This window comes from Mauremys mutica, chromosome 5 (genome assembly GCF_020497125.1).
Source record: "Mauremys mutica isolate MM-2020 ecotype Southern chromosome 5, ASM2049712v1, whole genome shotgun sequence".
Taxonomy (NCBI): Eukaryota; Metazoa; Chordata; order Testudines; family Geoemydidae; genus Mauremys; species Mauremys mutica.
The window spans coordinates 4241125-4268244 of record NC_059076.1 but is presented as its reverse complement, the minus strand read 5'-3'; the positions used below and the strand labels follow the sequence as shown (position 1 = coordinate 4268244).

Below are 27120 nucleotides of genomic sequence, written 5' to 3'. Positions count from 1 at the left end.
TGACAGTGTATTAATGAGATAAGAAGATTCAGTTAGTGCTAAACTTAAACATTGCATTGTTTGGCTTGGCTGGAGTTTTATTTATTAGGGATGCTGAATGAAAGACAAAATAAGGATTATTTGGAATTAGGGGAAGGGAAGAGCATGTACAACAGGCAGAATGCTGGCAAGACTTTTAGGATATGTTAATGTAAATTACATAATGTGCATCTGGCTACTTAATTTCTGTGCTTAATGTCCTTAGGGTTTCATGATTTATGATGTTAGACATTCACATTAACAGACACAGATTTGTCTAGCTTTCTAGGCTTACAGACTTTGGTGGCTATTTTTAAGTATTTGTTGGAATTTTCTCAATATATGTAGATTAGAAAATCCATCACATGCGATTGTACATCACACTCTGAAGAGTTTGAGTTAATCCAGTAAATAGGTATTTCAGACTGAAAAGCATGTGTTTTAAATTCTTACTGTTCTTAAAAGTATTTTCAATGCAATGTCTTTTATTACACTTAAAAACAAACAAAAAAAAAAATGCTGACCCAGTTCTGCAGCTGGGGTAAATAGGCACAGCTCCACTGAAGCAAATGGAGTTATGCTGATTTACACTAGCCAAGAATCTGGCCCACTTTATTCATAGGGAAAATATCCCTTGCCTTACCATTGCAGAGTGCCTGGTGTTTGCTACTAGAATGTTGCTTTGTTTGTTAAAATATGCTGACAGACCTTTACAGGCATCAATGTGATTAATGTTTGCTTAAATGAAGCAAGTAACTTTTTAATAGAAAAATTTTAAATATCTTTGAATTGCAATATCTAGAAACGTTAAAAATCTAGTGTTTTACTTCCACAATCCGTATTTTAAATGTTAAGGGTTGTTGTCAATAATTGAACCCTTCTGAATCTTGGTAGAACATGCTATTTAAGCAATTAAAATTAAGACCCATTAAAAAAGAGTATAAGCATATAAGAATGGCCATACTGGGTCAAACCAAGGGTCCATTTAGCCCAGTATCCTGTCTTCCAACAGTGGCCAATGCCAGGTGCCCCAGAGGGAATGAATAGAACAGGTAATCATCAAGTGATCCATCCTCTGTTGCCCATTCCCAGCTTCTGGCAAACAGAGGCTAGGGACACCATCTCTGCCCATTCTGGCTAATAGCCATTGATGGACCTATCCTCCATGAACTTACATAGTTCTTTTTTTGAACCCTGATATAGTCTTGGCCTTGACAACATCCTCTGGCAAGGAGTTCCACAGGTTAACTGTGCGGTGTGTGGAAAAATGCTTCCTTTTGTTTGTTTTAAACCTGCTGCTTATTAATTTCATTTGGTGATCCCTAGTTCTTGTGTTATGAGGAGGAGTAAATACTTCCTTATTTACTTTCTCCACACCAGTCATGATTTTATAGACCTCAATCATATTCCCGCCCCCCCCAGTCGTCTCCTTTTCCAAGCTGAAAAGACCTAGTCTTATTAATCTCTCCTCATACAGAAGCCATTCCATATCCCTAATCATTTGTGTTGCCCTTTTCTGAACCTTTTCCAATTCCAATATATCTTTTTTGAGATGGGGTGACCACATCTGCACACAGTATTCAAGATGTTGGCGTACGAAGGATTTATGTAGTGACAATATGATATTTTCTGTCTTAATGATGCCCAACATGCTGTTTGCTTTTTTTTGACTCCCGCTGCACATTGAGTGGATGTTTTCAGAGAACTATCCACAATGACTCCAAGAACTTTCTGGAGTGGTAACAGCTAATTTAGACCCCATCATTTTATATGTATAGTTGGGATTATGCTTTCCAATGTGCATCACTTTGCATTTATCAACATTAAATGTCATCAGCCATTTTGTTGCCCAGTTACCCAGTTTTGTGATATTCCTTTGTAGCTTTTTGCAGTCTCCCTGGGACTTAACTATCTTGAGTAATTTTGTATCATTTCCAAATTTTGCCACCTCGCTGTTTACCCCTTTTTTCAGATCATTTACAAATATGTTGATTAGGACTGATCCCACTATAGAACCCTGGGGGATACCACTGTTTACCTCTCTCCAGTAATGCAGTATTTTGTCCTGATACATGGGGATTTATGGTGTACTCTCTGTGTTATAATAAAGATATAACTCACAGTTAGTGTTTTTAAAAAGATAAGACAGACCTGTTCAGATGAAGTATTATTTAAATATTTATAAAATACTGTTTTGTCATAGTTAAGTACTAAGACACACAAATCAGCAACACATTTCTGGTTGAGCATTTGAGCCCCATCACTATTGATATGAGGCGAAAGGTAGGATTGCTACTTCTGTCAACAAGACCAATGATCCCTCAGAAATATACTGTCTAGAATTTGTGCTGCCATGAAATAAAAATTAGATGTAAGGGAAAAAAAATTGGTTAGTAGGCATTTGGTTAGTAGGCATCATTGAATGGTATGACAGCACTTGAGTTAACACAAAAGCGTAATTTAAGTCCAAGATTCAGAAAGCACATCAGAGTTAGAATTAAATAGTGCTGACATTTAGAGAATACATTGGTTTGTGTGTTTGTCCAGTTCTTGTCAGTAAAAGAACTAGTTGCTAAAAGCATTCTAAGCAGTCAGGTGGTTTACATCCAGGTAAGGATAAGACGGTTCTGTTAATCGTTAGGACTATGTCCTTTTTGTAATAATAGTCAGTATCATAAAAATGTGTACCATCAAGTCTGTTTGCTAAATAAATTGAATCCACTCACCCACAGACAAGGCTATTTTGAGACTTATATTTCTTTTTTTCAATATTAGTGTGCAGATTGGAAATTCAAGTAGAAGGCATTTTTAGAAGTACAGTGTTGTTCAACTGAAAGTATTGTATTTGTAGGATGTGGGTTTTGGGCCCTTTCACAATGCAAGGCTATTTTGTTGGACTTCTGAAGAAGTTTAGATGAGCTAGTGGTGCAAATAATTACAACTGTTAGCATATGGACTGTTGTGAGCTAGCATCTCACCTGGTGTAAGTTGGAGTAGCTACGTTGACTCCAATAGACCTGCACCGATTTACACCAACTGAGGTTCTAGCACATTGGCTTTTTCAATGTTTTACTATATAGACTGTTTTTTCATTCCTTAAGGTTTAGTTTCAAAAAAAACTCTTGTGTATTTCTTCTATTTTAACATTTTTAATGCCCCATCTCTGTACTAGCTAGGCACAGATTTAATTGTAGGTGAGCAAACTTATGCAAACCTCTGTACTTTTGTTTTATGTTACAAATCAATAGGTTCCATACACTGTGCTCTTTACATTTTAGAATCTGCATACTAAGAGTTGTTGCGTTAGAACTACTACTTACGTTTTCCCAAACATTTTTCCTCTAGCCAGTGTCAGAATTTATATTAATTCTTGCTATAATTTTATAGTTTACCCATTTTTTGTCTGTATAATTTTTACGCACCATAGTCAAGATCCACTGTGTGCGGGCGCGTGTGTGCGCGCATGTGTGTAGGATACTACACAAGTAACTAAGCTGTGCAGTGCACATAGTAAGTTTCTTGACAAGACAACTGAAAGCATTGTATAGTAGCAAGATTTCACAAGAAAACAAATAATGGTATGCATGCTTTTCAAAAATTCTCTTGGTTAGAGACACAAGTCAGGTAGGATCTGTTCTTCCACATCTGTGCCTTCCAGATGGCTGGATACCTCATATCTCTGTAACCCCTCTTCTAGAAATGGATGCAAGTATTCATCTACAGATAGCGCTACTTGAAGCGGCATCAACTTCAGCGTGGATATTTACTACCTTTTGAGGGGGACTATCCCAAATAGAAGCTTTATCTTTTACCCACCACAGACTCAAGGAGCTAGTTCCCACAGATTGCATACAGAGAGGTTTCCACAGGGCAAGCAAAGAGGAGAAATGATGCTATGAAAGCAGAGCTTTTGGCTTACCCTCACCTCAAGAACTGCTTAAGAAACAATGTCCACTCATGGTCCCAGAGGTGGCCATATAACATGTACTCCACCTGAAGCACTCTTTGTGAAAGAGAACCTGAGTACCCTGCTGAGGGGGGGATAGAGTGCATGTGTGCGTATACACGTGCGTGTGCGCGCACACACACAAGCAGTTTCCCTTTCTTCTTGTCTTCTCGTTCTTGCTCCTCCCTTTCCCCATGGCTCGTTATCTTTTCTTACTATGATATCTGTCTAACTTAATTTTTTTTTGGAGCAGGGAAGTAGTTGTCTAGTCTGTAAAATGTCTTGTACACCTGTGGTTCTATACATAAATTACAAAAAATGTTACATTAAAAGAACACGGTTAAGGTTGCAAATCCAAGCACTCCAAAATTAGGAAATGCCAGAGTTAAGATTATCTGACCACATGCTTTTTTTCCATCGGACCCTTGCCTTAGTGCACACTGTGACAGACCCAGGCCAGCGGGGTACAGGAGTCTGGTAGAGGGCAAATATACTGGTCACTGGCTGAGTAGTTTTCTGTTCCCTGAGTGACCAGAGCAGGGGCTGCACTAGAGTAATCAGGAACCTGTTAGAACCAATTAAGGCCGACAGGCTGATTAGATCACCTGCAGCCAATCAAGGCAGGCTAACAACAACATTAGAAAGGAGGTGACTGAAATAGGTGGGGTCCCCGTGGAAGGGAGAACCCAGGGACCAGAACCCTACTTCATAATGAAGAAGAATCTCTTATACCGGGTTGCACCAGTACAGGGGCAGAAGGTACAGCAGATCTTAGTACCTCAAAAACACCGGAATGCTGTATTAAGTCTTGCTCATAGTCATCTTTTTGGGGGGCACTTGGGGATAGAGAAGACCCTGGTATGAGTCCTATGACGGTTCTTCTGCCCGGCGTACATGAAGAAGTGCGGAGGTACTGTGGGTCCTGCCCGGAGTGTCAGCTGCACAGTCCCCATCCCCACCTGAGGGCACCTTTAGTACCCCTTCCCATCATAGAGGTCCCCTTTGAGCGAATAGCCATGGACCTAGTGGGACCCCTGGAGAAGACAGCTCGGGGCCACCAATATATATTTGTTGTTTTGGACTATGCTACTCACTACCCAGAAGCCGTCCCGCTGCGGAACACAGCCTCTAAAACGATAGCCGAAGAGCTGGTGGGGATCTTTGCCCGAGTGGGGCTACCAAAGGAGATATTAACAGACCAAGGAACCCCATTTATGTCAAAGCTAACGAAGGACCCTCTGTACACTGCTCCATATACATACTCTGAGAACTTCAGTCTACCATCCACAGACTGATGGGTTGGTAGAAAGGTTTAACCGAACCCTCAAGGCTATGATAAGGAAGGTGGTAAGTCGGGACAGGAAGGATTGGGAGACCCTTCTGCCCTACCTTATGTTCGCTATCCGGGAGGTACCTCAGGCCTCAACTGGGTTTTCCCCATTCGAGTTATTATACAGACGTCACCCCCGTGGCATACTAGATATCGCCAAAGAGATTTGGGAAGAGGAACCCAATGAGGGGAGAAATATAATAGAACATGTAATACAGATGCGAGACCGGATAGCCCGTGTCACCCCTATTGTACGGGAACATTTGGAAAAGGCACAGGACGCCCAGAGAACCTATTACAATCGCCAGGCAAAAGTCTGACAGTTCCAACCAGGGGAATCAGGTGATGATGTTAGTACCCATGGCAGAAAGCAAGCTTCTGGCCCAATGGCAGGGGCCCTATGAGGTGGTTGAACCCGTGGGGGAAGTAATCTACAAGGTGCGGCAGCCAGGATGCCGAAAACAAGATCAGATTTATCACATCAACCTTCTGAAACCCTGGCATGCACAAGAGGCATGCATAACTATCCAGGAAAGCAAGCCTTCCAAACAGGTGAGAGATATCAGAGGGGTAGCCGTGTTAGTCTGGATCTGTAAAAGCAGCAAAGAGTCTTGTGGCACCTTATAGACTAACAGACATTTTGGAGCATGAGCTTTCGTGGGTGAATACCCACTTCGTCGGATGCAAGGTGAGAGTGTCTCCTGATTTAACACCAGACCAGAAGAATGAGGTGTCTGATATGATCTTCCGGAACCAAGATGTGTTCTCGACAAAACCGGGTCGAACAACCGAGACATATCACCACATCGTCACGAACCGTGGGGCCAGAATAACAATGAGGCCCTATCGGGTGCCAGCGGCCAAAAGGGAGGAAATAAAAGCAGAAGTAAAAAAAATGCTGGAGTTGGGGATCATCGAAGAATCCCACAGTCAGTGGTCCAGCCCAGTCGTGCTGGTGCCCAAACCTGATGGCACCGCAAGGTTTTGCAACGACTTCCGGCGACTAAACGAAGTATCCCAGTTCGACGCGTACCCCATACCTCGCATAGATGAGCTAGTGGATCGTCTGGGGAATGCCCGGTACTTGACTACCCTAGACTTGACAAAGGGGTACTGGCAGATTCTCCTTGCGGAAGACGCAAAGGAAAAGACTGTGTTCTCTACACCAGAGGGTATATATTCAATATATTGTCCTCCCTTTTGGACTACATGGGGCCCCAGCTACTTTCCAGCGCCTCATGGACAAGCTATTACGCCCGCATAACAGTTATGCTGCTGCCTACTTAGACGATGTGGTCATTCATACCCCAGACTGGGAAACCCACCTAGAGAAGGTGGAGGCAATCCTTGATACCTTCAGGTGAGATGGCCTTACAACAAACCCTGCCAAGTGCGCTGTAGGGTTTACAGAGGCCAGATATCTTGGCTACATTGTGGGAAAAGGTCTGGTAAAACCCCAAGTGAACAAGTTGGAGGCCATCCAAAATTGGCCCCGACCACGTCGCAAGAAACAAGTCTGGGCATTCTTAGGTGTAGTGAGGTATTACCGACGATTTATCCCCCACTTTGCCACAAGGGCAAGCCCCCTGACAGACCTAGTGAAAGCCCGTGGACCTGATCTGGTGAGATGGTCTGACACAGCAGAGGAAGCATTCACAGACCTACGGACTGCCCTCTGCAGTAACCCTGTACGGATAGCCCCTGATTTCACCAAGGAATTTATCCTGCAGACAGATGCATTGGAAGTAGGGTTGGGGGCCGTTCTATCACAGATGGTTGGGGAGGAGGAACACCCAATTCTCGACCTCAGTAGGAAACTCCTTCCGAGGGAACAAAAATATGCAGTGGTGGAGAGAGAGTGCCTCGCCGTAAAATGGGCCATGGAAGCATTGCGCTACTACTTGCTCAGGTGCAGATTTGTCCTCGTGACCGACCATGCCCCTCTTCAATGGATGCAGCGGAACAAGGAGAAGAACACAAGGGTGACCAGGTTGTTCTTATCCCTCCAACCTTTCCAGTTCCATGTGCAACACAGAGCAGGGAGCCGTCACGGCAATGCCGATGGCTTGTCCCGTGTGCACTGTCTGGCTTCCCAAGCTGCCCAACCCCTTGGCGTTGAGCAGGGAGGAGGGATATGTGACAGACCCGGACCAGTGGGGTACAGGAGTCTGGCAGAGGGCAAATATACTGGTCACTGGCTGAGTAGTTTTCTGTTCCATGAGTGACCAGAGCAGGGGCTGCACTAGAGTAATCAGGAACCTGCTAGAACCAATTCAGGCAGACAAGCTGATTAGATCACCTGCAGCCAATCAAGGCAGGCTAATCAGGGCACTAAAAAGGAGCTCACTCCAGTCAGGCAGGGGGGAGCCAGAGGAGAGGAAGTGTGTGTGAGGAGCTGAGAGCAAGAGGCACAAGGAGCTGAGAGGGAGAGGCTGTGCTGCTGGAGGACTAAGGAGTACAAGTGTTATCAGACACCAGGAGGAAGGTCCTGTGGTGAGGATAAAGGTGGTGTTGAGAGGAGGCCATGGGGAAGTAGCCCAGGGAGGTGTAGCTGTCATGCAGCTGTTACAAGAGGCACTATAGACAGCTGCAATCCACAGGGCGCTGGGCTAGAACCCGGAGTAGAGGGCGGGCCTGGGTTCCCCCCCAAACCTCCCAACTCCTGATCAGACACAGGAGGAGTTGACCTAGACTGTGGGGAAGATCACTGAGGTGAGCAAATCTGCCAATAAGCGCAGGACCCACCAAGGTAGAGGAGGAACTTTGTCACAACACGTAATGAATAGCTACTCTGTATTTTGTTTCATCCATATAGGTCAGTGTGTGGCCCCATGCCTTATTTACTGCACACTATTCAAACCTTGCTCTGAAGACAGTATTATTAATTTTATAAGGTGCTTTTCCATGGTGTTCATCATGGTAGTACCTGAGTGCCCTTCACAAACATTCATTAATTTTCTCAACTCCCTCTGATATGAGGGGTGGCATTATACCCATTTTACAGAGGGAAACTTAAGCACTAATTTTGGGTGCCCAATTTGAGACACTTTGGGTCTCACTTTTCAGAATACTTAGCATTATAATCTTATTATGATATGCATCTAATTTAGCTGTTGTGCCCTCTGGAGCAGGAAAATCATCTGGTCTGTAAAATGCCATGCGCACTTTATATATGCCAAGCACAGCTCCTATTGACTTCAGTTGCAGCTGTGCATGCTCAGCATTTCTGCAAATCAGACCCCCTGGGTCTCAAGTCAGGCACCCAGAAAATGGGGAACACAATCAGGGACCCTGTGAAAAGCTTGGTTTCGTGTATTTGCCCAGCATCACACACAAGAACTATGTGGCAGAGCAGGCATGTAACCCAGTTCCCTAGGGCAGCATTCAATAGCTTTTACCTCGAGGCCATCCTTTCTTCTTCCTGCAACCCCCTGCCTCATTCACAACATACCTTCAAGCTTCTGCAACAAATGAGACCAGTCCCCTTCACTACATAGGTTTGATTGTTCTCGGAGCACGCCTACCATCTAGAAGAATTAGTATGTATAGTGCACACACACAAGGGCCCTCCTCGTCCAATTTCAGTCTAACCCACTCCTTTACTGCCAACCCTAGTGTCTGCCCCCCCATACGTCTGCCAGCTCCCAGTCCCAGTCTCCCCCCACCAGGCTCCTTGTCCTAATCCACTCCCTCTGCCGCAATGCCCCTATCTCCTCAAATCTAGCACTTGTCCTCTTTGTATTTGAGTCAGGCTGCTTCTTCCTGACCCGTACTCCCCTGTCATAGTGGCACAGGAATGCTTTGCCACATGGGGTGGAGCAGGATTTATGGATTCTATATAGCAAATGCACAGTAAGATGTCCAGCTCTCGGGAGGGTCCCATGTATGCCACTGTGTAGCACCAATCTGCATATGAGAACAACCCACCCAGTATAGTGTGTGCTTGTACTGGGGGGCAATGGTACGGAACCTACTCCAGTTCTGAAGCTCTCACAACATCCACAGAGCAGCTGCGATGCTGTGGAGTGACCTTGTGAGGGATGGTGGGAGATTATATCTTTCTTCTTCCCTTCCACTCCTCCCACCTATCACTGCCTGACTGCTCAGGCTGTAGGTTGCGCAGGTCAGATAAGCAGGAAGTGAACTGTATAAAAAACAGATGAGTTATTCCCTAGCTCCCCAGGGAAAGCTTCCTAGTTGCTGTTGGTAAGTTGATTTGCCAACTCCTAACTTAGAATACTCAAGATTGCCACCCCTATGCATTCCACAATTGAGATTGACTTAAAATTTAGGAAATGTAAAAAAATAATAAATGTTGGGTTTTTCTTCGAATAGTGTCCCTATGGGTGCTCCACATCAGGATGAGCATTCATCTGTGTATTTCTGATTGAAGATTTGTCAGCAGTGTCTGCACCTGTATCCAAGACACCCCTGTGCTCTGGTACAAGGGTATAGAGGGAGGAAGTGGACCAGTTGCTTCTCAGTTGCCTGCTGCTTGAGATGAAGTAGCACAATGTCTGTTAGATAGCTATCCAGTTTGCTACCCCTCTCGCTTAATTTTTTCTTTTTCTCAGTATTGTTTTTTTATTTTGTTAGCACAGATTGTGCCTTTTTAGGCGGAGGTTTCCCTTTCCCTCCTTTGGAACAATTTGGGCCTTTGCTTTTCCTTGGACCTTGACCTGTGGCCTCGAGTAAGGGTTATGCCCGAGACCACACACTTCAAATCCTGCCAGACCTGCCACGGGTCTTTCCTTCACAGCAGCGGAATTCAGACTGTCTCTGCTGCCTGGGAGAGTCTCACATTTTCTCCATATGTAAGGTCTCCTCTGGTTTCAAAAGCAGATCGAAGGATTTTAGGGAGGGCAGACTAAAACTCTTGTTAGTGGAGCACTCACTGAGACTGATGGGATCTGAGTGGTGACACCGCCTCATTCCCCACCACCTGCTCCAGCCTGGAAGGGGTTGGAAAAGCCCTGCAGAGGGCAATGTAAAATGCTGGCTGATTGGGGGAAGTGGCTGCAGCTGGGGCCATGCCCCAAACTGAGCAACAGGGCCTTATAAGAATGCCAGGAGCAAACAGTCTCTCTCTGCATTCATAGAATATCAGGGACCTCAGGAGGTCATCTAGTCCCACCCCCTGCTCAAAGCAGGACCAATCCCCAGACAGGTTTTTACCCCAGTTCCCTAAATGGCCCCCTCAAGGATTGAATTCACAACCCTGGGTTTAGTAGGCCAATGCTCAAACCTCTGAGCTATCCCTCCCCCCAGAGAAAGAAGGTCCTGGCTGCAGGGAGGTTAACTAGGTATCTGGAGTGGAGCAGAGCTGGGGAAAGGCCAAGGGAGCCAGGGAGCTCCGGCCTAGGAAACCCCCAGGCTGCAGGCCTGGTAAGGCCTATTTTAGGTACTGGGTTGCAGGGGCAGCCCACAGGTAGCCAGAGGCAGCAGGTCCAAACCCCTTTGCCTGTGATGAGTGGCTGATACTGCAGTCTGCCCCAGTGAACAGGGGCTAGATGGAGACTGTGCAGTAGCCAAGACTGAGGCAAAGTGGGGATAGTGGGTGGGGGTTCCCCTGAGAGGGGGAGACGCTGACTGTGGGGGTACTGCCGGGGGCAGCACCCAGTTAAAGGGGCACTGGGGTCCTGGGAGGGTCACAGGGGCCAAGAGGACAGGCGGATCACTGGCCTGCAGAGGGCGCTCCGAAGCTGGAACAAGCTAATTCCCAGAAGTCACCAGCAGGAGGCGCCGCAGGGGTGAGTCCGCATGTCTACACCCCTGTACACTGGCCCTCCAGAGAGTCCTGGTGACCAGGTGCCCTTCAAAACCATCTAGACCAGTGGTTCTCAACCTGTGACTCGCAGGCCACTTGCAGCCCAATCATCACAAACCTGCGGCCCATGTGACATCCTCAGGGCTGTACAGATAATATATATTGTGTGGATGCAGCCCACGTGTAACACAGAGATCTGCATATGTGGCCACAATGGTAAGTAGGTTGAGAACCACTGACCCTCAAAGAAGAAAGAAAAGGGAAGACTCCTTCCCCCCCTCCCCCAGTCTGACTCTCGGGAGACTCTTGCATCTGTTACAGGTACTACTGAAGCTCCTGTATCTTCCGGTATTGAGATCAAAGCACTGTTTAAGACCATGCTGTATGCTGAGAAGCCATCAGATAAACCACCTAGAGCGGCACTTACATGAGCACCAGATTTTGTGCCTGACTAACCTAATTGCCTTCTATGATGAGATAACCGGCTCTGTGGATGAGGGGAAAGCAGTGGATGTGCTATTTCTGGACTTTAGCAAAGCTTTTGATACAGTCTCCCACAGTATTCTTGCCAGCAAGTTAAAGAAGTATAGGCTGGATGAATGGACGGTAAGGTGGATAGAAAACTGGCTAGATGGTCGGGCTCAATGGGTAGTGATCAATGGTTCCATGTCTAGTTGGCAGCCGGTATCAAGTGGAGTGCCCCAAGGGTCGGTGCTGGGGCCGGTTTTGTTCAATATCTTCATTAACGATCTGGAGGATGGTGTGGACTGCACCCTTAGCAAGTTTGCAGATGACACTAAACTGGGAGGAGTGGTTGATATGCTGGAGGGTAGGGATAGGATACAGAGGGACCTAGACAAATTAGAGGATTGGGCCAAAAGAAATCTGATGAGGTTCACCAAGGACAAGTGCAGAGTCCTGCACTTAGGACGGAAGAATCCCATGCACTGCTACAGACTAGGGACCGAATGGCTGGGCAGCAGTTCTGCAGAAAAGGACCTAGGGGTTACGGTGGACGAAAAGCTGAATATGAGTCAACAGTGTGCCCTTGTTGCCAAGAAGGCTAATGGCATTTTGGGTTGTATAAGTAGGGGCATTTCCAGCAGATCGAGGGATGTGATCATTCCCCTCTATTCAGCACTGGTGAGGCCTCATTTGGAGTACTGTGTCCAGTTTTGGGCCCCACACTACAAGAAGGATTAGGGGGCTGGAGCACATGACTTATGAGGAGAGGCTGAGGGAATTGGGATTGTTTAGTCTGCAGAAGAGAAGAATGAGGGGGGATTTGATAGCTGCTTTCAACTACCTGAAAGGGGGTTCCAAAGAGGATGGATCTAGACTGTTCTCAGTGGTAGAAGATGATAGAACAAGGAGTAATGGTCTCAAGTTGCAGAGGGGGAGGTTTAGGTTGGACATTAGGAAAAACTTTTTCACTAGTAGGGTGGTGAAGAACTGGAATGGGTTCCCTAGGGAGGTGGTGGAATCTCCTTCCTTAGAAGTTTTTAAGGTCAGGCTTGACAAAGCCCTGGCTGGGATGTTTTAGTTGGGTTTGGTCCTGGTTTGAGCAGGGGGTTGGACTGGATGACCTCCTGAGGTCCCTTCCAACCCTGAGATTCTATGAAAACTCAGGGACTCCAGGCCAAGTCAAAATCCTCATTGATATACCACCTTCAATAACCAGACATGAAGGATGCACCAATCACACACTTGGGTACTATCTCCTGTACCACCTGACATACTGTCTCCTGAGGTTGACTGTCTGGCGCCTTGGTACCATTGAGTCTCCTATCCTATGACGACCTGGAATCCCAGAAGAACCTGAATCACCATTACTGAGGGATACCAAGAGACATTCCCCACTCTTACCATGTCACCTGCCAGAGCCTACTTACTGACACTGTCACAAACACCTCAAAAAGTCTTTGTGGGTACAGAGAGACCTTTCTAGCCGGTACTGACACAACATGCTCCAGTGCCATCATTCCAACAATAATGACTTCTGGTATCCATGCAATTACAGGGCTCTTTTCGGGTCCTAAGACTAACTCGACCACTGGCACCCGAAGCCATTTCCGCCTCCAGTAGGCACACGAGATAACACCTCATCTGATTTTGAGGTGTTTATACACGATTCCTCCACCTTTGTCTCATTTGAGTGTCCCTGAAAAGGGCGACAGATTTGTCAAGGACATGTTCCTTTAGCTGGTTTGCTTCCTCATGGTGATTGCCCTCACACAGTAAAACGTTGGCCCTACTTCTCTAGAGTAGTGCCCTTCTCTTGGCCGAGGTGATTTCAGCCTAATCCCTTTATAGGGACTAAAAACCACTACCCCACACTGTTCGAGAAGATTAACAGGAGGATGATTTAGAGGCTTACAGATCCGCTTGGTTAGGACTGAGATGTACTGGAAAACTGTGGAGAAGCTTGCTACCTCAAACCAAATTAATTCATAAATTTAAATACAGATCTGATTGGACAAATAAAGCATCAGACTATTGAAATAAAAATCCTTAATATCTACGTCTTCAGTCTACCAACTTAGACCAGCTTGCTGTCTCTGGTCAGAGGGTGCGCTGCAGCTGGGAGTGAGCCTTCCAGCTCGGGTGGACACACTCTGTAGCTCAGCTCAAGTTAGCACACTAAATATAGCTCTGTGGAGATTGCAGCTGGGACTCTCATGCCCATGTCTTCACAAGAGCCACACTTTATTTTTAGTGTGCTAGCTTGAGCTGAGTCTGAGTTTGTCTATCTGGACTGAGAGGCTCACTCCCAGCCGCAGTGTAGACATACCTAGAGTGGCCAGCAGGCATCAGCAACCACTGTAAGAATGCCGTATGTTTGGATATCCTCTAGTGACTCCTGTTAATAACAATAACATTTCTTCCCTGTCTGTCTTCCACCTCAGCAAGAGGAGATTATGCTTCAGTTTTTAAATGTTTTTGATGGCTCTTCTAGACAGCCAGAAATAAACAAACTAAATATAATGGTTCTTCCATCCTGGGAAATAGTACTCTAAGGTATTCCTGGTAGGACTTTGCCATAGTTTCCAGGCAATATAAATCTCCATTCTGTATTGAAGGCAATGCCATGCCAAGATTCTGTTAGGAAAGGGAGAATTTGGCATGAGTTCTGATTTTTATTTATTTATGTATGTATGTATGTATTTTTTTCAGCCCAGCAAGTCAGTAGTAGAGTAGCTCAGCTGCCAGAATCTCATCCTAGAGGAGTGGAATCTAAACATCTTTATCTGTTAATCTGTCTCAGATTCTGCACCACTGTGATATACTGGCTTCTCATGACCAGTTCTACCAGTTTCAGATTCTTCTTCTAGAACGACAGGGTCAGGACCCTGCCCGCACATATCTTTGGCTGGAACTAGAGCAGGACACTGGTATACTGTTTCTCTCCTTTTCTTCCCCCAAAAATGGATAGCTCAGTGGTTTGAGCGTTGGCCTGCTAAACCCAGGGTTGTGAGTTCAATCCTTGAGGGGGCCATCTGGGGATTGGTCCTGCTTTGAGCAGGGGGTTGGACTAGATGATCTCCTGAGGTCCCTTCCAACCCTAATAATCTATGATTCTATGCTTCCTAACTATTGGGCAGAATAAGGTTTTTGCCAATTTGCTGGCTCTTGGTGACCTCATCCCTTTTGGCTTTCAGACCTCCAGAACCTGGCAGTGACACAAGCATGGTGTCTCCCTGAGATTTCTGAATTTCTTTCTCAGAGGCTGATGTTCCACTCCTACCCCAACCCTTTCAAGCGAACAGCATGGAAACTGCATAGAGCTACTTCCTTTTGTAACTCACACACCTCCTGGGTGTGGTGTTCTGTCCCATCTGGGGGGAGGGGGGAAAGAGAGAGAGAGAGATTTTTAAAATGAGTCTGCTCTACATCCTTGGCTACCAGCCAGTTGGCTTTTAGCTCATGCAGTAGAGGCTTATGCACTAAGCTCCAGAGATCCCCAGTTCGATCCTGCCCGCTGATGAACGGGGTTTGTTGGCATTACACTTGCAGAAAAGGTCTCCAAGGAAGTTTTAGGTTGAATGGTTAGGAAATATTCCACTTCCTTGATATGCTGTCTTTCCTATACATGTGCCAAGAAGAACCCAAAACTCTTTGCATTTTTTGTTGTCCTGTTTTAAGAAAAGACTAAAGGTCAACACCGTTTTCCAATCATAGGCATCTGCTGTTTCTGAAATCCTTGGACCCTTTGGAGGCTGGGACATTGGTTTCCATCCAGCAAGTAAATGTATTTTTTTTTTGTTCCTAGTCATTACAGAGACCCTTTAAGCAACTGGTTACTCAATAGGCCGTATCCCATGTTCTTCCGATATTTATGGGACCACCCTTTGAACCAGTAGGCCTGGTCTCTGAATCTGCTTCCTCTGAAAGTGACACTGCAACTGGAAGCAACGTAACCATGGAAGATTCAGGAACTGTTATCCCTCTGCTGTATCGGCTGTTTTTCTGGATCAGGTTGAACTACGCTTTTCTATGGAGTTTATTCCTAAAGTGAACACAGTTTCACCTCGACTAGTCTGTTGTTGTTCTGTCTTCTATCCTATCTCAGTCACCCCTTTGGTAGGAGTTTTGAAGGTTGATTCATCTCATTGAGATGCTGAGAAAAGAGAGTTATTTCTCTTTTGATGGTCACAACAGGCAAAAACAGCTTCTAAGGCTGTTGTTGCTGGATAAAAGATTACATTTGTCTTTCTGGTGTTCAGGATTATCACCCTCTTCTTCTTAACGTCAGGAGTCAGTCTCAAGAGAAATCGCCACTTCTGGGCAGTGACTGCTGGGGCTCTGTTACAGAACTTAGTAAGGCTTCCACATGGTCTTCCCCACGCACCTTTCTTCTAACTGCACTGGATGCGTCCTTTGACTAAATGGAGCTGCAGGTAGCATTACTTACCAGTAATTCTTATTGTCCTACTTTTCTCGTCTCTCAGCCTACTCCTTATCCTCCTCCCCTTTGAGGAAAGGTGCTGCTGTCTTGGCCCCTCCCTGCTTTCTGTACTTGCTTCTTGCTTTGCTTTGGAAGTATTTAACTGAAGAAGGGGGAGCGGGGCGCTGACTTGGTCTTCTGTAGGAAGCTACATATATATGAACCCTCTTGCTTTCATGTAAGGAGAATCAGTTATCCCTAATGACTTTCTGTATGAGGGCAGACGAGGGCTACAACAGAGTAATATCAGTAAGTAATGTTTCTTTGTGCCACATACATTTACAAAAATGAGTAAATTCCTTCTATTTTCTGGATCCTGGGCTTATCTGCCCACCACCTTGCCCTCTTTCTCCATGGGTTTTTCTGTGTTTTGCCCCCAAGGAGGAGTTTAGTGGATTTTCTGTGGCCTGCTTCTGCTCTGTTAGCCTACTGCTCTGTTGTTTAATGGGTCTGAGAACAGAAAGAGGTAAGAATGAACTTCTCAGAGGGAGTTGCAGTAAAAGGTCAGTTGGGGAAAGAGGGTAGGGTTTCAGGAGGAGATGGTTGGCATTCAGGATACCCATGTAGAAAACGTTCTCTGTTTCTGATGGTCATAAAACTCCTAGATAGTGACCACATTGCCTTGTTGCACAGTTCCTGAATTTCACAGGAGCCTTGCCCAGCTTAGAAGGCATACCATAATGGAAAGCCTTGTCCGTCTGTAACCCCAGGCCTTCCCTTGCTCTCCTTGGACAGTGCTTCATCCCTTTTTTCTCCCCCTCTGATAGGCATAGATGCTGTAACGTTTCCTGAGAGTCTCCGCCAGTGACACCAACATTATGTAAGACAGTGTTGTAGCCCTCTTTGTTCCCTTCTCCTGCACAGCTGGCCACATGGTCCATGTGGCTGTTGTTGTGTGGAGCTCCTGCTTCGTGATTACGTCCTTAGGCAATATTATTATTACTTCTGTTTGTCCAGCATGACATATAGTGAGTCCCCAACCCTGAGCTGTATAATATAGGCCTATTGTATTACATTGCCTTGAATAGTCATTGATAAGTTCAGAAACCAGTTCCATTGTTGTGCAAAGGTCAGACGAACTAGAATAAACTCTGTTGCTTATGAACACTGCTCTGGTATTGAACAGTGAATACTTTCATGGATATTAGAGGTGGAAAAATCCAGCTGTCAAATAGGCTGTCACTCTGCAATTGTGGGATTATTCCACACGGTGAGTATTTTGTGCAGTCTAATTTTAAACATCAAAAGAGATGGGGCAACCCTCCATCTCTTTCCTTGGGGAAGCTATTTCCATAGGCTGATAGCTATCTCTGTCAGGAAGAATTGACTAAAACTCAGATAAATTTTTCCTTTTCTTAATTTTATCCCATTAGTCCTAGTTATACTTCCCTAAACCCTAGAGGCACTCCAGTGCTTCCTCTGCCTCCTTGGTGTTTACACCAGAAAGGTATGTAGACTATAACCTATAATGTACTCTTCACATAGCTAAGCTAGTAAGATTTTAAAATAAAAAATGTATAATCATTCCCAGCTCTTCTTCTAGATCTTCAGCATCTGTCTAGTATAGAGGCATCTAACTCTAATATGAATGCAGTGTTCCAGGCATGATCTCATCAGAGTTCTGTACACAGGGATTTTTACTTCTGTGTTCCATGGTGTGATGCTTCAGAATCACAATTACTTAGGCCTTGGCTACACTTACAAATTTGCAGCGCTGCAGCAGGGTGTGAAAACACACCCTCTGCAGCGCTGCAAATTGCGGCGCTACAAAGCGCCAGTGTAGTCAAAGCCCCAGCGCGGGGAGCCGCGCTCCCAGCGCTCTCCGTTATTCCCCACAGGGAGGTGGAGTACGGACAGCGCTGGGAGAGCTTTCTCCCAGCGCTGGCGCTTTGACTACACTTAGCGCTTCAAAGCGCTGCCGCGGCAGCGCTTTGAAGTGTAAGTGTAGCCAAGCCCTTACTGACATTGGGGAACACTGTCATACCCTAGTAGGAGATAAGCCCTTGTTTAAGATGGGGATTTTGTGTGCTATGTATCACAACCCTGGCTGTACTTTCTCCTGAAATTATTCAGCGTCAGAGAAGGTTTTGTTTGTTTGGGGTATCTTTTATATGTAAACTTTTCACTTTGTTCTTCGTACAGCAAATAAAGGAATGATGAAAAGTATTCTTTCTTTACCTAGTCAATTTCCATCTGACCCCAGTCCCTTTCTGCTCCCCACAAGAGATCTCAATTTTAAAATTAAATCAGTATGTTTTAAAGATCTGGATGTTTTGGGGAGTATGTATTACTGGTTGCAAAGCACCATGGGAGGTTCTTTTAGTACCAGACTAAAATTATTCCGTTCAACAGCACAATTAAGTATTGCTAGCTGTGTTCTGAAGATAATGTGATTTCAATTAAATTAAATTTAACTAAATTTAAATTACCACTGGTAAATGCAATCTATATGGTAAACTTGAAAACAGATTTACCAGTCAGAAAACAGTGTAATAGGGATTGTTTTAGTCCTATATTGTGCTTTCTGGCTCAATGACCAAATGTTAATTTGTAGTTCTAATCTCAATATTAAGATTAAACATTCACAGTTGAGTGAGAAATGTGTTCTTTGCTTAGTTTTAAAATCTTGTAGTCATTAAGAGTTGCCTTTTTTATTATTCACACAATTTATAGAAATTAATTTAGCTCAGTAGCTGGTTTGGTTGTCATTTCAGAGTTTTCACTTATTACTATTAGTCCATTTACATTCAGCAGCAAGACTTAACTTGCTTTCATGGAGCTACATTTAGAAATTTGTCCTTAAGGGATAATGGTCAACTGTGCAGTTAGAAAGCACGTGACTGGGGGGAAATGGTGCAGTTTGAATAGTTGCGGATTCCAAGCCACGTGGATGGCTGACATGTCTTCATGAACTCTTGTCTAGTCACAGAGACTCTAATTCCATTACTTAGATTTCTTTAAAAAGAACAGGAGTACTTGTGGCACCTTAGAGACTAACAAATTTATTTGAACATAAGCTTTCATGGGCTAAAACCCACTTCATCAGATGCATGCAGTGGAAAATAAATTAGGAAGATATATATATATACACAGAGAACATGAAAAAAATAGGTGTTGCCATACTAACTATAACGAGAGTAATCAATTAAAGTGGGCTATTATCAGCAGGAGAAAAAAAATGTTTGTAGTGATAATCAGGATGGCCCATTTATAACAGTTGACAGGAAGTTGTGAGTAACAGGAGGGTTCAAAATTAGCATGGGGAAATAGTTTTTACTTTGTGTAATGACCCATCCACTCCCAGTCTTTATTCAAGCCTAATTTAATGGTGTCCGGTTTGCAAATTAATTCCAATTCTGAAGTTTCTCGGTGGAGTCTGTTTTTTGTTTTTTGTTGGAGTATTGCAACTTTGAGGTCTGTAATTGAGTGACCAGGGAGGCTGAAGTATGCTCCGACTGGTTTTTGAATGTTATAATTCTTGATGTCTGATTTGTGTCCATTTATTCTTTTGCGTAGAGCTGTCCAGTTTGGCCAATGTACATGGCAGAGGGGCACTGCTGGCACATGATGGCATATATCACATTGGTAGATGTGCAGGTGAATGAGCCCCTGATAGTGTGGCTGATGTGATTAGGTCTTTGTGTCTTTATACGGCACAGTGGAGCCCTGATCCTGATTGGAGCCTCTGGGCACCACAGTATAAATATTAAGTAATTATACTCTATTTGATATCAGGAATTTAAATTTTTCAAAGTAATACTCATTTCATTATTATTTTTATTGTGATAGTGTCTAGCGTTCACAGCCCCATTGTGCTAGGCAGATACAAACACATTACAATAAGGTGCTCCCTGCCCTGGAGAGCTTACAGTCTAAGGGTACGTCTACAGTACGAAATTAATTCAAAGTTATTTTATTCGAATTTCCTGAATCGAGTTCATACATTCGATGTTGTCCCCACTAAAGCGCGTGAATTCGGCGGAGTGTGTCCACAGTACCGAGGCTAGCATCGAATGGCGGAGCATTGCACTGTGGTAGCTATCCCACAGTTCCCGCAGTCTCTGCTGCCCATTGGAATTGTGGGTTAAGCTCCCAGTGCATGATGGGGCAAAAACATTCTCGCAGGTTTTTCTGGGTGTGTGCCGTCACTCACTCCTCCTTCCGTGAAAGCTATGGCAGACGCCGTACTGCCAGCAGACGGTGCAGCACGGTGCACCACCACCGCCGGTCTCCTGGTATGTTGAATCCACTTCAAATGTCCTGTCCTCTTTCTATCTACTCTTTCATCTAACCATTTTCCGACGTTTCTCGGCCATCTGCTCACATTGCCGCTGCAGACTCTGCTCTCGCTGCTTTTTCCACGTTGTCGGTCCTGGGCTCCCATTGAAGCTACAGAAGGCAACAATTCCCCGCTGTTTCTCAGCCATTGTGAACAGAGCCGCATAGACAATCTGGAGAAAGCGGCGGAAGCTGTCCTGGGCTCCCGTGGAAGCTACAGAAGACAACCATTTACTGCCTTTTATTGGCCATCTTGAACTGAACAGCTCATTTCGCACTCTCTCAAGGATTACCTGTGCAGGCACCATTGTGCAGCAAACATAGAGCCCACTCAGATCTCTGCTGCAGTTTTGACCATTGTAAATACCTTGTGCATTATCCAGCAGTATGTACAGTACCTGCAAAACCGGGCGAGGAAGCGATGACAGTGGACACAGATGTTCTTAGATGCACGGCATGTGGCAATTGGGAGATCATGGTGGCATTGGGCGAGGTTCATGCTGTGGAACGCCGATTCTGAGCCCGGGAAACAAGCACAGACTGGTGGGATCGCATAGTGTTGCAGGTCTGGGATGATTCCCAGTGTCTGCAAAACTTTCGTACGTACGCGTAGGGCCACCTTCATGGAATGTTGTGACTTGCTGTCCCCTTCCCTGAAGTGCAAAGACACCAAAATGAGAGCAGCCCTGACTGTTGAGAAGAGCGTGGCCATAGCACTGTGGAAGCTTGCAATGCCCGGCAGCTACCACTCAGTCGGAAATCAGTTTGGAGTGGGCAAATCTACTGTAGGGGCTGCTGTGCTGCAAGTAGCCAACACAATCATCGAGCAGCTGCTATGAAGGGTAGTAATTTAGGGAACCCCCCAGCACATTAAAGCCATCCACAGTGGTCTGCACATTTCCCAAACTGCAGTGGGGCGATAGACGGAACAGATATCCCTATCTTGTCCCCGGCATACTGTGGCGGCCAGTACGTAAACCGCAAGGGGTACTTTTCCATGGTGCTGCAAGCACTGGTGGATCACAAGGGACGTTTCACCGACATCCACGTGGGATGGCCGGGAAAGGTGCATGATGCTCTCATCTTCAGGAACTCTGGTCTGTTTGAACAGTTTCGGGAGGAGACTTATTTCCCAGACCAGAAAATTACTGTTGGGGATGTTGAAATGCTTATAGTTTTTCTTCGAGTGCTTGCTCATATCGATTCCAATTAGGTGTGTTCGCACCGCGTGCACGTTTGTCGGAAGATTTTTACCCTAGCAACACTCAGTGGGTCGGCTGGGTCGCCCCCTGGAGTGGCGCCGCTATGGCACCGGATATATACCCCTGCCGACCCATCCGCCCCTCAGTTCCTTCTTACCGCCTGTGTCAGTCGTTGGAACAGTGGAGCACGGCTTAGCTGACTTCCACTTCCCTAGCTACTCGTAGTTCTCTCGTTAATTCTTGTATATATAGTTCAGATTTATATAGTTGTAGTTAACTCTATTCGTTTGTAGTATAGTTAGTGTATATAGTTCAGAGGGGTTCAGGGATTATCCCCTTCCTTGCACCCGGTGCCGGGGCCTATGCCCGGTTCACCGGGTTTCAAACCGTGCTCGGCCTGCCACAAGCCGATGCCGACAGGAGATCCCCACGACTCCTGTCTTAGGTGAGATTCCCCGAGGCACTTAACAGATAAGTGCCACATTTGTAAGGCCTTTAAGCCGAGAACAAAAAAGGAGCGGGACTTTCATCTCAAGCAGCTCCTGATGGAGGCAGCTCTTACTCCTCTGCCTTCGGCACTGAGCGCTGGTCAGTCTTCAAAAAGCGCTCCCTTGGCACCGGATCGCGCCGGTACGCCAAGGCCTCTCGGCACCGGCTGTCGCCGACACCGACGTCCGCTCGGCACCGATCCCTCTCCCCGAGGGCGAAGAGGCACAAGACTCCTGCTGCGTCTGCGCCACCTGCTCTGCAGCCCGAGCGCTCTACTAAGTTGGACCGCCCGGCACCGATACCTGCTGTGACACCGACAACATCGGCACCGTCGATTCCGGCCACGCAAGAGCCGTCGAGTCCGGTGCCTGAGAGCTACCTGGTGCGAGCCGTGGTTGAGCTCACTATTCCCTCCATGCCGGAGACGTTTTCCACGGCGAGGGAGTTGATTCCAATGACGGAGTCTGCGCTGCCTCAACCCCCGGCACCGCCGATGTGGGTTATACAGTCGATCGGCAAGCCTGCCTTGATCAGACCGCCCTCCGTCGGCACCGCAGAGCGGCACTGTTCACGATCGCGGTCCCGCAGACGTTCTCAGTCCCGTCGCCGATCCAGGTCCCGACGCCGCTCGCAGTCCCGGCACCGTTCTCCATTTCGATACCGGTCGTACTCGTGGCACTGGTCAGCGTCCCGTTCGCCGGCCCGGTACACTCGGCACCGCTCCAGCTCCCGGCACCGCTCCAGACACCGTGACTCTCGTAGCCACTCCCGACGTCGAGCCCCCCGGTACCGATCCCTGGTGCCGCGTCGAGCGACGTTAGCTAGAGAGGGAGACTCTGCCCAGGGCTTTTCAGCTCCTCCAAGGCCATCCAGACATGCATCAGTGTCGTCCCACACGGGCAGTTCATACGCGCAGGACCGTGATTCGGATGCGCCCACCAGAGTCTTCCAGGAGCCCTAGGCCCAGGACCCTGGCCCCCATCAGTGGTCATTCTGGATACCTTGGGCGTACCACCAGGCCCAAGGCGTACCTGTGATCCCATCTCGCTCTGTTCCGTCAGAGCACTGGGTGCCAGAGGCGACAGTTAGCCGTCCCCCTCCGACTGGTACGGAGGAAGCCCCGGTTCAGCCTCTGGACTCCCAGATCCCACTGGAACAGGAGGTCGTCCAGGAGCACGAGCCCACGCAGGACCCTCTTGTCCCCGGCCTTTCTTCTTCCTCCTCCCCAGATGAGGCGGTGGCAGGAACATCCTTCTTGGGCCCTCCTCCAATCGACTTGAGGGCCAATCAGGACCTCCTGAGACAGGTGGCACTCAATATGAACCTCCAAGTGGAGGAAGTCTCGGAGATAGAGGATCCGGTCGTAGACATTCTGTCGGCTGACGCCCCCACTAGAGTGGCCCTACCGTTCATTCGGACGATCCAAGCCAATGCGGATACCATCTGGCAGTCTCCAGCCTCTATCCCGCCCGCGGCCAGGGGAGTTGAACGCAAGTACATGGTACCCTCCAGGGGGTACGAGTACCTATATGTACATCCTCCCCCTTGCTCCCTTGTCGTCCAGTCCGTCAATGAGAGGGAACGCCATGGCCAGCAGGCACCAGCCCCTAAATCGAAGGAGGCTAGGCGAATGGACTTACTGGGCCGTAAGGTGTACTCGGCAGGGGCCCTGCAACTCTGCGTAGCAAACCAGCAAGCCCTGCTTAGCCGCTACAATTACAACACCTGGGCGGCGGTGGGCAAATTTACGGAGTTGGTTCCTCAGGACTCCCGTCAGGAGTTTGCTGCCCTCCTGGAAGAAGGGAAGAAAGTGGCGAGAACTTCCCTCCAGGCCGTGTTGGATGCAACTGACTCCGCTGCCAGGACTCTGGCTTCGGGTGTTGCCATGAGGCGCATTTCATGGCTCCAGGTGTCGGGCCTTCCCCCGGAGCTGCAGCATACTATACAGGACTTGCCCTTCGATGGCAAAGGCCTGTTCTCTGAAAAAACTGACCCTATGCTGCAAAGCCACAGCCGGGTCACTATGCGCTCTCTCGGCATGCACACACCGGTGACTCAGCGCCAGCCTTTCCGTCCCCAGCCTCACTGCCATTACCCTGTGCCTAGACAAAGACAGGACTTTGGCAGAAGGCGTGGCTGAGGCGGTCGTAGGCGTCAGTCAGGGCCCCAAGGGGGCCAAAATCAGGGTCCCTCTAAACCACCAGTGGGGCCAAAGCCAAACTTTTGAAGGCACGCCCGAGGACGGCGTACCAGTTATTACCCAGGATCCTTTCCCTCCCTTTTACTACCGCCTCCAGTTTATTTCGCCTCCCACTCTCCATCCTCGTCCCTCTTCAGGGACCCCTCTCATGAGCAATTCCTCTTGCAAGAGATGTTCCTCGCTGTCAGAGCTATAGAGGAGGTACCAAAGGACGAAAGGCGCAAGGGGTTCTACTCCCGCTATTTCCTAATCCCCAAGGCAAAGGGAGGTCTCAGACCTATCCTAGACCTGCGGGAACTCAACAAGTTCATGATAAAGCTGAAGTTCCGCATGGTATCCCTGGGGACCATCATCCCATCCTTGGATCCCGGAGATTGGTATGCCGCCCTCGATATGAAGGACCCGTATTTTCACGTCGCCATTTATCCTCCACACAGAAGGTACCTCTGGTTTGTGGCCAACCGTCAACATTTCCAGTTTATGGTCCTTCCATTTGGCCTCTCTACAGCCCCAAGAGTATTCACAAAGTGCATGGCTGTAGTCGCCGCCTCCCGCTGCCGCCATCGGATACATGTTTTTCCGTATCTAGACGATTGGCTAATTCGAGGGACCTACGAGGCCCAGGTTACCCGTCATGTGGGCATCGTCAAGGACCTATTCCTACGTCTAGGCCTGATGATCAATATGGAGAAATCCACTCTGATTCCCACACAGAGAATAGAATTCATTGGGGCCATCCTGGACTCCAATCTCGCCAGAGCCTGCTTACTCAGCCTCGGTTTCAGGCAATGGTAACAATTATACAAGGTCTACGGAACTTCCAGACAACTTCGGCTCGCACTTGCCTAGGTCTCCTGGGTCACATGGCTGCCTGCACGTTTGTAAGCAAACATGCCAGGCTTCGCCTCCGTCCACTCCAATCGTGGCTCACCTCGGTATACCACCCGAGCAGAGACAGCATACACATGATCGTCACGATCCCCCCCGAGCATCCTAGGCTCCCTCGACTGATGGTCAACGCCCTCCCTGGTGTGTGCAGGGATGCCGTTCCATCCACCTCACCCATCGGTGTCCCTGACAGCGGACGCCTCATCTCTCGGCTGGGGTGCTCACCGTGGTCAGTTTCTCACTCAGGGCCTTTGGTCAGCTCAAGAGCTGGCCTTGCACATCAATGTCCGAGAGCTGAGAGCGGTCCGCCTTGCGTGCCAGGCGTTTCAGCAGCACCTACAAGGCCGTTGTGTCTCAGTGTTCACAGACAACACAACGGCCATGTATTACATAAATAAGCAGGGAGGAGCACAGTCCTCCCCTCTTTGCCAGGAAGCCATCCAGCTCTGGGACTTCTGCGTAGCCCAGTCGATAGACCTGGTAGCGTCCTTTCTCCCAGGGGTCCGGAACACTTTGGCGGATCACCTCAGCAGATCCTTCCTGTCTCACGAGTGGTCGATTCGTCCGGACGTTATCCATTCCGTTTTCTGGAAGTGGGGCTTTCCCGCATAGACCTCTTCGATTCTCGCGAGAACAGGAAGTGCCAGACGTTCTGCTCATTCCAAGGCCTCTCCCTGGGCTCGATCTCGGACGCTTTTCTGATGCCGTGGATGAGCCATCTGCTGTACGCTTTTCCACTGTTCCCGCTGGTTCACAGGGTCCTGCTAAAACTCCACAGGGACAGAGCGCACCTGATCATGATCGCTCCAGCGTGGCCCAGGCAGCACTGGTACACCACACTGCTCGACCTGTCGATAGCCAACCCGATTCCCCTGCCTCTTCGCCCAGACCTCATAACGCAGGATCACTGCAGACTTCACCACCCAGACCTGCAATCCCTGCACCTCACAGCATGGCTGCTGAGTGGCTAAACCGATCCGAGTTACGTTGCTCTGCCTCGGTACAACAGGTACTCCTGGGTAGTAGGAAACCTTCCACTCGGTTAACATATCTGGCCAAGTGGAAGCGTTTCTCCTGCTGGTGCGAAACGCACAGTGTTACTCCCACCGAGGTCCCAATCCATTCCATCTTGGACTACCTCTGGTCTCTCAAACAGCAGGGCCTGGCGGTGTCATCACTGAGGGTACACTTGGCAGCCATCTCTACCTTCCACCCAGGGGAGAGTGGCCACTCCGTATTCTCGCACCCTATGGTTTCTAGGTTCCTCAAGGGCTTGGAGCGCTTATACCCACAAGTTCGCCGCCCTGCCCAAACCTGGGACCTCAACCTGGTTCTAACTAGACTTATGAGTGCCCCATTCGAGCCACTGGCAACCTGCTCACTGCTATACCTGTCCTGGAAGTCAGTTTTCCTCGTAGCCATTACATCGGCCAGACGAGTCTCTGAGCTTCGGGCTCTCACGGTGGACCCACCATATACTGTGTTTCACAAGGACAAGGTGCAGTTGCGACCACATCCAGCCTTCCTCCCTAAGGTGGTGTCGGCCTTTCATATCAACCAGGATATCTTCCTTCCGGTCTTCTTTCCAAAGCCACACTCATCACGAAGGGAGCAACAATTGCACTCCCTAGATGTCCGTAGGGCGCTCACATTTTATATCGAGTGGACAAAGCTTTTTCTCAAAACGCCCCAACTCTTCGTCGCAGTGGCAGACCGAACGAAGGGCCTTCCTGTCTCCTCCCAGAGGATTTCATCTTGGGTGACGTCGTGCATCCGCACCTGCTGTGACTTGGCCCATGTTCCATCGAGCCACCTCACTGCACATTCCACTAGGGCTCAGGCTGCTTCTGCTGCCTTCCTGGCTCACGTTCCCATCCAGGAGATATGTTGCGCAGCTACCTGGTCCTCGGTCCACACCTTTGCCTCACATTATGCACTGGTCCTACAGTCCAGAGATGATGCAGCCTTTGGCTCAGCAGTTCTACATTCTGCAACATCTCACTCCGACCCCACCGCCTAGGTAAGGCTTGGGAATCACCTAATTGGAATCGATATGA

General features: G+C 47.7%; 1 protein-coding gene across 1 annotated transcript in view; it reads left to right on the top strand.

Annotated features, from left to right (window-relative positions):
- TNKS (tankyrase) overlaps window positions 1-27120 on the top strand; it is a 323782-nt gene that overhangs the window by 145733 nt on the left and 150929 nt on the right. The gene's annotated exons all lie outside the window — the stretch shown is intronic.